This window comes from Sphaeramia orbicularis, chromosome 3, assembly GCF_902148855.1.
Source record: "Sphaeramia orbicularis chromosome 3, fSphaOr1.1, whole genome shotgun sequence".
NCBI lineage: Eukaryota > Metazoa > Chordata > Actinopteri > Kurtiformes > Apogonidae > Sphaeramia > Sphaeramia orbicularis.
The window spans coordinates 10,685,170-10,696,471 of NC_043959.1; positions in this window are offsets into that span (position 1 = coordinate 10,685,170).

Sequence of the window (11,302 nt, forward strand, 5' to 3'; positions counted from 1 at the left end):
AAAACCACTCGGGGGGAAAAAAAAATCTTGATTAATGTTCTCATAATTCATGCGCGAAAGGGTTAAAGAAAGACTTTCACTAATCCAGCATATTTTTAGAACTTTTTTCCACAGCTCTATGTGTGACAGACCAGTGGGATGATGTGGGACATGTTACAGAAGCTGAGATGTAGACGCACATTTAGACAGAACGTTGAACTAATACTCTTTATCAAACACAGAAGTATTTTTGTCTGATCAGATCTACTTGACACAACTTGGCCTTTTCTTCTGCTGCTGCTGAAAATAAATGAGAATATGTATGTTCATGAAGACTAAAACTGAAGACTGAACTGATTTTGTTCATTTCGATTTAATGTTGGAAATCGTTAGCACATCAACAGTCAACAAAATGAACCAAATAATCAAATAAATATATCAAAAATAATTGACAAAATACACAAATCACAAAAATGAACTAGAACGTACAAAAAAAGGAATAAAGTGAGCAAAAATAATAAATAAAACATTCAAATTATTGATGAAATGTATAAAAAGAGAAAAATAATAAACAAAATGAACATAAATCAACAACAACATAACAAAATTACCAAATAACCTCATGGTGTATGTCTTATCTTGGAAACAAACAAACAAAAAAATCACTATTGCAGACCCCCCCCCTTCCAAAAAAAAAAAAAAAAAGATTCATGAAAAGGGGTTTAATTTTAAATGTAGATGCTTCACTTTGCTTGAAGTCATGTCTTCTCTTCAGTATGTAAGTGTGGGACAATGTGGACTGTATGACTGAAAACCCTGAATGAGGTGAATTCAACCTGAAAAGAATCTGTCAACGTCACGCAACAGCAGCTTCTACTGACCTCTGTTGTTTAGTGAATGAACTGCAAACAAATGAACACGTTCAGACACTTGCAGAGTTGTGTCGGATGGCATGAAGAAAAAAGGATTATCGAAGAGTTAAAAAAAAAAACAAAACAACTTTCACTCATTGTCAATGACGATGATGCTCATATCATTTTTTTCCAGAGACATGTAGACATAACTTACTACTTACAAGAAAAAAAACGGTTAAATTAGCAGCCCTTAAAAGGGAATTATTTTTAAATAAATCATCCAAAAATATTAAACACAAATGAAGAGCCACTAGTGAATTAACAAGTAAGATAAGATAAGATAAGATAAGATAAGATAAGATAAGATAAGATAAGATAAGATATGACTTTATTGATCCCACTGTGGGGAAATTGCCATGTTTACAGCAGCACAACACAGTAAAAACAAAGTGCAGAAAGACAGGCGGAAACATTCAAGAGTGAAACAGGAAATATAAAAGAGAATCTTCTATTTATATGACATGTTCTGTACATATACATATGTGTATGTATTATGTAATATATTTTACACATATGTATTACATATTTGTAATGTAGTTGTACATGATGTTGATATCAATGTAATATTGAGGGGATTTACTGTGAACTGTTGTATAGTCAACAGCAACGAAAGTAGCACAAAAGTTACAAAATGTGTTCCACCCTTGGGGGTTCAGTGTAATTACAGAAAAAAAACAGAAATATACAAATAGATACAAAAAATATTAAAGAAATGAAAGGAAATAAAGACCATAATGACAGTAAACTGTATAAATGTGTTGTTTGTAACCAGTATTGTGCATATTACTTTTTAAAATTTCCACAACAAATTTAACTGAAATAGATAAGACCACAATGTGTGCGTTTCCATGACAACTTTTATTCCTGGTTTAATCTGAATAAACATTAGATCCTATTTCAGATGCCCATGTAAACACCTTATTCCAGTTGAAAAAGAATAATTCGGAATAAATTTAAATCGGAATAAAGTCACTGGTTTAATCCCCTTTTAATTCCGAACTAAATTCTTCCTGGGACATGTAAACCCTTTATTCCGTTTGGACTTTATTCCCTCCATTCTGCACATGCTCGTTGTCTTGTCCTGTCGCGATGACGCACACATTCTGCGCTGGTGGAAGAATATGCACTGTAGTCTAGTCAACCCAAACCGTTCCAGTGGGCGATTCTGATGGGATCTACCAGCCTGGAAAACCCTGAAGGAAGAGTTCATCACCTGTTTTTTATTCATTCATTTGTCATGCACTAATGAGTTCGATAAGTGGGCAAATCAGTTTGCACTGCAGTGCACCGATTACATTGTTCTCACAGCCCTTCTGTTAGCTTAGCTTAGCCTAGCTTAGCATAATGGCTTCATTCTTCTGGTCAGACGTAGTCAGGCTTTTATAGGTGATTTATAGTATTTTATGAGTGATTTTGTGAAATTCAATTCTCCCTAATCATTCCTTTAGTCCGGTGGGGTCAGTATGATCACAAATTGAGGCTCAAATCATGGCCATGTGACTGACTGCACTAATAAAATCTGGGGAAATAAAAACTAATGCAAAGCTAAAACGGTAAAGCAAAGCTAATTTAGCGCATGCATCCCTTCCAACAAAAAGATTTTCCAACTTATGTCAACACAACAGTCCCAAGATTGTATGAGTGCAGTAAGTCGTGGATCTAAAGAAATAATTAGGGAGAATCGGATTTCAGAAAACCACTGACAAAAGACAACAAATCACCTTTAAAAAACTGGCTTCGTGTGACCATGGAAATGCAGTGACTATACTAAGTTAAGCTAACAGAAGGGCTGTGAGAACCGAATAAACGTTTCTCATGTAAACCTTTATTCGGGTTTAACATTTCCATGGAAACAGAAGAGAAAGTACTTTAGTTCCGTATTAATTTCTTCTGGAAAAATAAATCGGATTTAAAAAACGTCATGAGACCGTACCCATTCACATACAGCCATCACTTGTGGAAGAACATGTCTGTGAAATATCTGAGGGTAAATATGAATGGTGCATACTTTTTCATCAGTAAGTCCTAAACTTCTCCTGAGGCCCTGCAGCCTTTACACACGACTTCCCTCCAAAAACACAAACAAACTGTGAAAATAAAACAGTGTCTTTACATCTTTAAGGCCCGAAGGACTCGAGGCTCCAGGTAATGAACTCCTATGACTATATAGTTAATTTAAAACAAATTTACATCATAGGCTTGATTACTTAAACTTGAGTTGAAAAAAAAAAACAACAAGACTTTAACTTCTTAATTATTCTTGTTCACACTGCATTTCCCATGCACACAGTCGCCTTAAGTGCAAATAAAGGCTCCCATCTGTTTGTAATTACAACTACATAATTCCAGTCATTGCGGCTAATCATTTTGACTGCACATTCGATTAAAACTAGTTTTGCAATGGTGTAGCTTTGAATGTCTATTTGAAACCTTTTGTGTCACATACAGTACAGATGTGAGATGGAAATGAAGTGGTTTATGTCCAACTGCGACCAGAGAAATGTGGAAAGGGTTGTGGAGGTGGAAGTGCCTCAAAACCAAATCCTTTATAGCCCATTTTCCACTTAAAATGACACCACTGCTAGGAAGCTTTTTCCTGCTAGCATGTGTGATGCTTTTTTATTTGCTTAATCCCCAAATTAAATGATGTTTGGAGAAAAGAAATTTAGAAGCTCATGTCATCAAGCCCATGCTCTCATCATGTCTTATTTCCCTGTGGTGTCCATGCAATAGGACAGGCAGGCTGCATGGCAGGCTACGTCAATAAAAAGAGCCAAGAAACGTAATGTAACATCACTTTACTGCATCTCAATGTAAGCTAACGACAATATGAACCCCCTGGCAACGGTGAAAGCTAATGATGGGAGCATGATGGCGACACATTGTTGCCATAGAAGCCAATTTCCAGTGGCTTGCCAGATGTTAAATATCTAAATGTGCGTTGATCAGTGACAGGATGGCCCATAGAGACTTCATCATTTGCCCAAAAACAAAACAGTGTTTGACTATGTCCCTCTTCAGTTAAACAGAAAATGAGCGAAGCATAAAAAAATATGATTTAAATTAATTACATATGTAAAAACATCTATTCTCAATTAATTCAGTTAGCCTGCAACATGATTCCACCGGCAAGGGGCAGATTAGATAGTGTAATTAACAGGGAACACTTCACAACGTAGCACACACACAGTGAACCCTAATTAAAAAGTGATCTGCGTTACCGAGCAGATGACAGTTTCACTGTTAGCCTCCTGCTAATAAAGGAAAAGTTCAAAGAAGGGATGAAACAAAGAGCTGGGCTGATTAAAGTGTAAATGGGCACAGAACTGATCAATGACAACATTTGTAACTGATACAAAAGCAACGGAAAGATACTGGCATTTTCACTTTTTTTTTTTTTGTGCAATTTTTATTTTGTTTATTGTTGTTTAGATGGGAAGTTCTGCACCTTCAAGTTTTTCAGGAGAAGTTATGCCAGAAAAAATGTAATCAATGGTGAGAGAATGGTGACACACATGCACACACGCGCGCACACACACACACACACATGCACATACACGCACATAAACACACACACACACACACACACACACACACACATGCACACACACACACACATAAACACACACATGCACACACACCTAAACACACACATGCACACACACACACACACACACACATAAACACACACAAACGCACACACACATGCACACTCACATGCACATAAACACAAATGCACACACACATAAACACACACATAAACACACACACACACATGCACACACACGCACACACATGTACACATACACACACATAGACACACACATATGCACACCCACGCACGCACACATACACACACACATACACACATGCACACACATGCACACACACATGCACACACACACACACACATACACACACACACAAACACATGCACACACACACACACATAAACACATAAACACACACATACACATATGCACACACACGCACACACACACATACATAGACACATATGCATGCACACATAAACACACACACATAAACACACACACACATAAAAACACACATACATGCATGCACACATAAACACACACACACACACACATTTACCCTATAGAAATCTGCAGATTTTTGTACTACTTGTGTTTACGTTTACAGGTTTTTAGGCAGTGACTTCTTTAGGTGCAATCTGACAGATACTTCAAGTCATTTGTAACAATTTACAAAGAAAAAGAGAGATATTTATGAGCCCCACATATCATCTAATACTTATTTTCAGTGTCACTTTGGACATCTATGCAAATACAAATATGTTAAATATAAAAACATAAAACCAGACCCAAACACAGGATGATTAATCAAACTAACGTCCAAGACGCTTCTTAATGAGGAAATGACTCAGTACAATGACAGAGGACATTTTCATGGACTAGAAATGGTGTGTGGACTCATTTGACCCACTGGGATATTCTGGGTGACCTGTTGTCAAAAGAGGTAAAAAAAAAAACAAAAAAAAAACTATGGATGTATAAGGTGAAAAGACGTCCTCATGTCCTCAGCATCTCTGAACTGAGAGAAAGTCTGCACTGTTTTCCATCTTCTTCTGTTTATGTGGGTCTGGTTGTGGGTCATTTTCTGGACTTATAAAATGATCTTTTAAGTTATTGCATGTGATATGGAAGACAAATACATATATAGAAATATTTTTTTAATGTTCGTATTTAGGTAGAAAGAGAGCATGTGAATAACTGCTGTTTCCTCGTGACTTTACTGACATAACAAAGAAAATGAGCGAAAACACAGACCGAAAATGTCAACACACAGGAAACGATCTTGTTTTTCTTAGTGTGGTTTGCTGGGTTTATTCTGTAACTTTATACATATTTGTTTTCCTTTAGTATCTTGTAATTAGGGTCGTCTGAGAGGAAACAGGGCATCTGCAAACTTCTCTTTACTCCTTTGGCACTCATTAATATTCATAGTTTGTTGTGTTCACAATACACATGGATACTGTGTATTTTGTCTATTATATATATAGTAAAACCTTATAGTAAATGGCTCTATTCTGCAAAAACAAAAAAAAGCAAATGCCACCAGTGTTGTCCATTCATTGACTCCAAACCAATTTTTCCAAGATTTCAATAATTTTTTTCGTTTGCAATAGATGTCTTTTTCTGGTGTGAGATTTTGTGGATTGTGTGTAGTTTTGAAAAAAATAAAAACAAGCTGGTAGTGTCAAGTATTGTGCCTAAGCAAAGAGAAAAAAATTTAATGAACCACCCTTACATGTTTATAGATCCTCAGTTGTACATAAAACATGGAAAAGATGGTTTATCATGATTGATCATGGAGAAAAATAGGAAGGAAATGGCCAGATTACTCACAGGAAATAAACTCTGAATCACACCTTTTTTCCTTTTTTTATTTGTTGATTTATTTATTCTTCCCTGTGAAATGAACTGTACTGGTAGTCACCTGTCTTCAAGCGCTTTGTCTTTTGAACCTATAAAGACCCAGTGCTACTTTTGTGGCAGCTCCCAAACAGATGTTTTTTTTCTATTTAATTTTTCTTAAGTGATTTACAGTGATGGGCAAATTACTTTTGAAAATGTAATTAGTTATAATTACTAGTTACTTTCCCCCAAAAAAAGTAATTGAATTAGTAACGGAATTACTCCTTCATAGATGTAATTAGTTACCAGGGAAAGTAATTATTTCATTACTTTTTTGAAAAACCTTCAAATATGTAAAAGAAAACAGATTTTTGAGCATGTTTCAGGGGTCAGTTCTGTAGAGTAGAACAGCATAGACGTGTACTTCATTTAACTTCATATTTATTGAAGTGTGAACAAAATTAAAGACATTATCCCTGAAATAATAAAGCAGTGTCATCCTTTGTGGGTTCTGCTGCCTCTCGTTCTTATCCTTTGGCAAATTTGAGTTAAGGAAGACAAGTGATCGAATGTTTGCATCTTTAGGCGACTTCTCTGATAATATTAGTCCTGTTTTAGAAAAAATACTCATTCAGATGGAACCAATATTCCCACTAAACAGAGCTTTTATACCATGACTTTGGTGAGGCTGGGGTCCACCAGGGCCGGGCTGGGGTCCACCAGGGCCGGGCTGGGGTCCACCAGGGCCCGGCTTTTCCACCACATAAGAGGATCTGCATTCATAGGAAGAAGATGCTCCTTCAGTTAATCCCACATCTCCACTTTTTTCAGTGGCTCCTCTCTGATCCAGCGGTAAATGTCTTCAGTCCAGTCAGTCGGACTGTCACTGATAACTCCTCCCCTAAATTAGCTACACACATAGCTGCGTTCAAGTGAATGGGTGTGCTGTGGACAACTCAAACTCGTAGATGTCATTAATCGTTCAGGTGAAGGTGGCGTGGACAACTCAGACTCATGGACACACAGGTGAAGCATGAAGGCAGCGTGAGCAATTTGAAAATAAGAACAACAAACAACAACAACAAATCGGTTCTTATCACTTAAAGGAGCCGTTCAAAAGACTCGACTCGTCCGTGAACGTCACACCTGTAGTGCCTGGCTGAGCGAGTCAGGACTGATAACAGCCGATATCAGTGCATAATAACGCACCACATTTCACTGCTGGTAACGGTAACAGTGTTGTAACGTTTCAAATAGTAATTAATTAGATTACCCGTTACTGGAAAATAATAATGCCGTTATTCCCAACACTGGTGATTTATCATAATTTATCATAAAATCATACTCTGTAATTTGCATTTTTCCGCCAAAATCTGGTATTTCCCTCTATTTAATTTACTGGTCATGTTCATAAATCCTCAAATTTAAGCTGAATATTATAATATCAAAGCAGAGAAAACTGAAGAAAAAGTGACTTTTTCAGTAAATCTCTCATTAACCCTTTCATGCACTGTGGTCACTCCAGTGGACAGCTCTTCTACAGCCGTTCTCTTGTATATTCATGGGTTTTGTTGTTCTTTTCATTGTTTTGTTTTTTTTTTTTTTTATACATATCTTTATTAAACTTTTAAGACACTACATATCTTTTCTGACATTAATTGGTAACATTATGTAGATCTCTCCTGAGCATAAACCCCCAGAATCACAAGCCCTCTCCATAGTCTTCACACAATTTATCAGTAAATAGATGTTTCTGTGTGTCAAAAATTAAACGTGTGGTGTCCAGCTGAGTGGACATTTTTGCAACTTCATGAAAAATAGGTTCATAAGATTTTTTTTTTCCATGATTATTTTTTGTATGTATTTAAAAAAAAATTTTAAATAATTTTTTAAAATTTATTTTTCATTTATTTTTTCGGAAGAAAATTTTCAATTGCATTGTTTTTTTCATGCCTAAAGAGGATTAAAAACACTCAGGAAAAAATTTTGATTAAGGTTCTCGTAATTCGTGCATGAAAGGGTTAATTGAACATAAACCCAGCGTGTCCATCCACTGTCATTGATCCAACTCCATGGGTTTTACTAGTGAATCAATGTTGTAGAAGTGTTTCCACGGTAACTACAGAGCCTCTGAACGTCTAAATGGGTCATATCTGATAACTATGAACAAATGACAAACTGCATTTTACACCAATTATTTACATGTATTGATAGGTCAATAGATACTTTTGGGTGGATATTTGGGTCTTTATGGGTTAAGTTGGGTTGTGGTATGAAAGTATAATTTTCACAAAAGCCTTGGTTTACCAAGAGAGCATGTGCACATGGTGATGATCCGAGTAAAAAGGAAGCTACTCACCTGCACTGGTCTGATGTTGATCCAATAAGTACACTGTTTTTATCACATGCACTCACATGGGAACTACAGCTCATCATGTGATGTGCAGCAGAATTAAACTCCCTATCTGTGGTTCCAAGTTGTGCAAATGATGCACATACATACAAGACTTATTTACTGCCATCATCCACCTTCTATATGTTGTTTCTGTTAATTAGGATATCTGCGGTAGTTTCACCAGCAGACGTCCTGGATTGAGGGTACAGGATGTCAAATGCACATATTTGATCCTTTATTAACCATTAGACAAGTACATACAGATGGTAGCTGCCCTGATCTTATAAAATCTACCAATAGTAAAACCTTGAACTTTCCTCAGATGACGTCAGAGCGGAGAGACGGCAGGTCTACTTACTGTCAAACTGTTATTCCCAGCAACACGGAAGATGACAACCAAGTGACAAGGCCTCGCCCAGTAAACACGGAACAAGCAATTAACCCAACTCTCACCCTATAATCATGAACTGACTGTGGAGATAGCTGGTTCCCGTTTGCTACAGCGATCGTTCCCGTTTTGGCAGCCGAGCCTTTTGGAGGGAAAACATGGAACATCTGGTGGAAGCAGACAGGGGCTGGCACTACACGATGGGAGAACAAGTGCCTGAAAGCTTCATTATGTCCCAGCTGTTGGGCTTGCTGTTGCCCTCAGCAAAAACAACGCAGGCAGGATGATGTTCCTGGCAAAAAACGCCACAGATTAGATGAAGCAAGAGCTCTTTTTGTGGTGTTTTATAGGGAAACATGAGACAGAGGCAATGGTGAGCGTGCTCAGTTGAATGTGAGTGGGAGGTAACCTGTGTGCATGAAATGACTGATCATTCGAGGACGTAACAACACTATGGGACACTCCAGGATGCACATTCGGACAGGAACAGAACGCTTTTTCCTATTTTACTCCGACTACAGCAGGGGTGTCAAACTCATGTTAGTTCAGGGGCCACATTAGACCAAATTTAATCTGCAGTGGGCCGGACCAGTAAAATAATATAATAATGTATAAATAATGTCAACTCCAAACTTTCCTCTATGTTTTGGAGCGAAAAAAGTAAAATTATGCGATCAAAATGTTTACATCTATCAACTATCCTTTAAAATAATGTGAATATCATGAACAAACGGAAATTTCTTAAGAAAACTAAGTGCAATTTTAACAATATTATTACGTGTCAGTCTATCATTTACACATGTAAATTATAACAGACAAATCACAGTGGATCAACAAATACACAAAACATTTAATAACAGACTGAATATGGGAAAACTTGCACTTCAGACATTTCAAAATGTTCATATTTGTTCAGGTTATTCGTGTTTTTGTGAAATGGTAGTTTGTTTTTGTGTAAATAAAATGTTTATTTTAATCTCTGACATGTAGTGTATTGTCTTTTAAATAGTAATGTTTATTTTAGTTCTTGATATGTACTATATTGTAGTGTATTGAACTATACTGTTTTGCAATGTATTGCACTGTTTTGCTCTGTACTGCACTTAGTACACTGTATTTTGTTTTGTTTTGTTTTGTATTGCATGGATCTCTGTTATTTATTATGTGGGGACTGCGGATGAAAATTAGCATTGGCGCTAACTCCAGCATATTTACATGTTTATACTGAAATGGAATGTATAAATGTGTTCATTAATGTGCACATTAATGCGCCTAAATAAAGATACAAACATACAAATACAGTAAAATGACATGAAAATTTTTTACATTTACAAAGACAAAAATTTGGACTTGTGAGTGTTTATAGGTTATTCTGATAGTATTTTACTGATCAGACCCACTTGAGATTAAATGTGGAACCTGAACTAAAATGCTTAATATCTCAGTGTAATTTTTGCATTTCACAAATTCATCCCAGGGGCCAGACTGGACACTTTGGCGGGCCGAATTTGGCCCCTGGGCCGCATGTTTGACACCTTTGTACTACAGGGTCTTATGGTTGAGTATTTTGGATTACTGATCTTTCAAATATTACATGGAAACTGTACAGTGGCCCTTAGATAACAAACAAAAAGTAGAAAACAGCAAATAAAATTTAATAAAACAATCAGAATTAGAGTTGAAACAATTAATCAAATTATTGATTTGAAATCAATTAAAAAATTATTTGATTAAAAAATCTTCCTGAATTGAAGCTTCGTTTCCTTAATTTTGCTGCTGCTAAACATTGGTTCCACTGTTGGGTTTCACACGGATGCTTATTGTGTCGCACTTGACGCCAGGATCAACACAAACTACATGGAGCATAGCTCAGAAGAGACGAGGACAAGAAGGCAGAAAATGTCTATGTTCACTTTTCTACATCGGATCCATCACTTACTCCTTTGAACTTTAAAGCTTTCAAACAAACATTACAAATATTTGACTGTATTTTTCCATTTGTATGTTAGTTCCATGTTCAGTTGTTTGTAAGTTGGATCCAAATGTGTGGAAGACTGCAGTGCACATATTGTTTGTAGATGTGTTTGCAACTGTTTATATCTATAGATTTTTTACATATATATATACTTTTATACTGTTGTCATTGTTTTTACTTCTATATAGATATTTTTCATTTATCCTTTTACTTTTATACTTTTTATGGTTGTGGTTTCAGCTGGTTCTCATATAA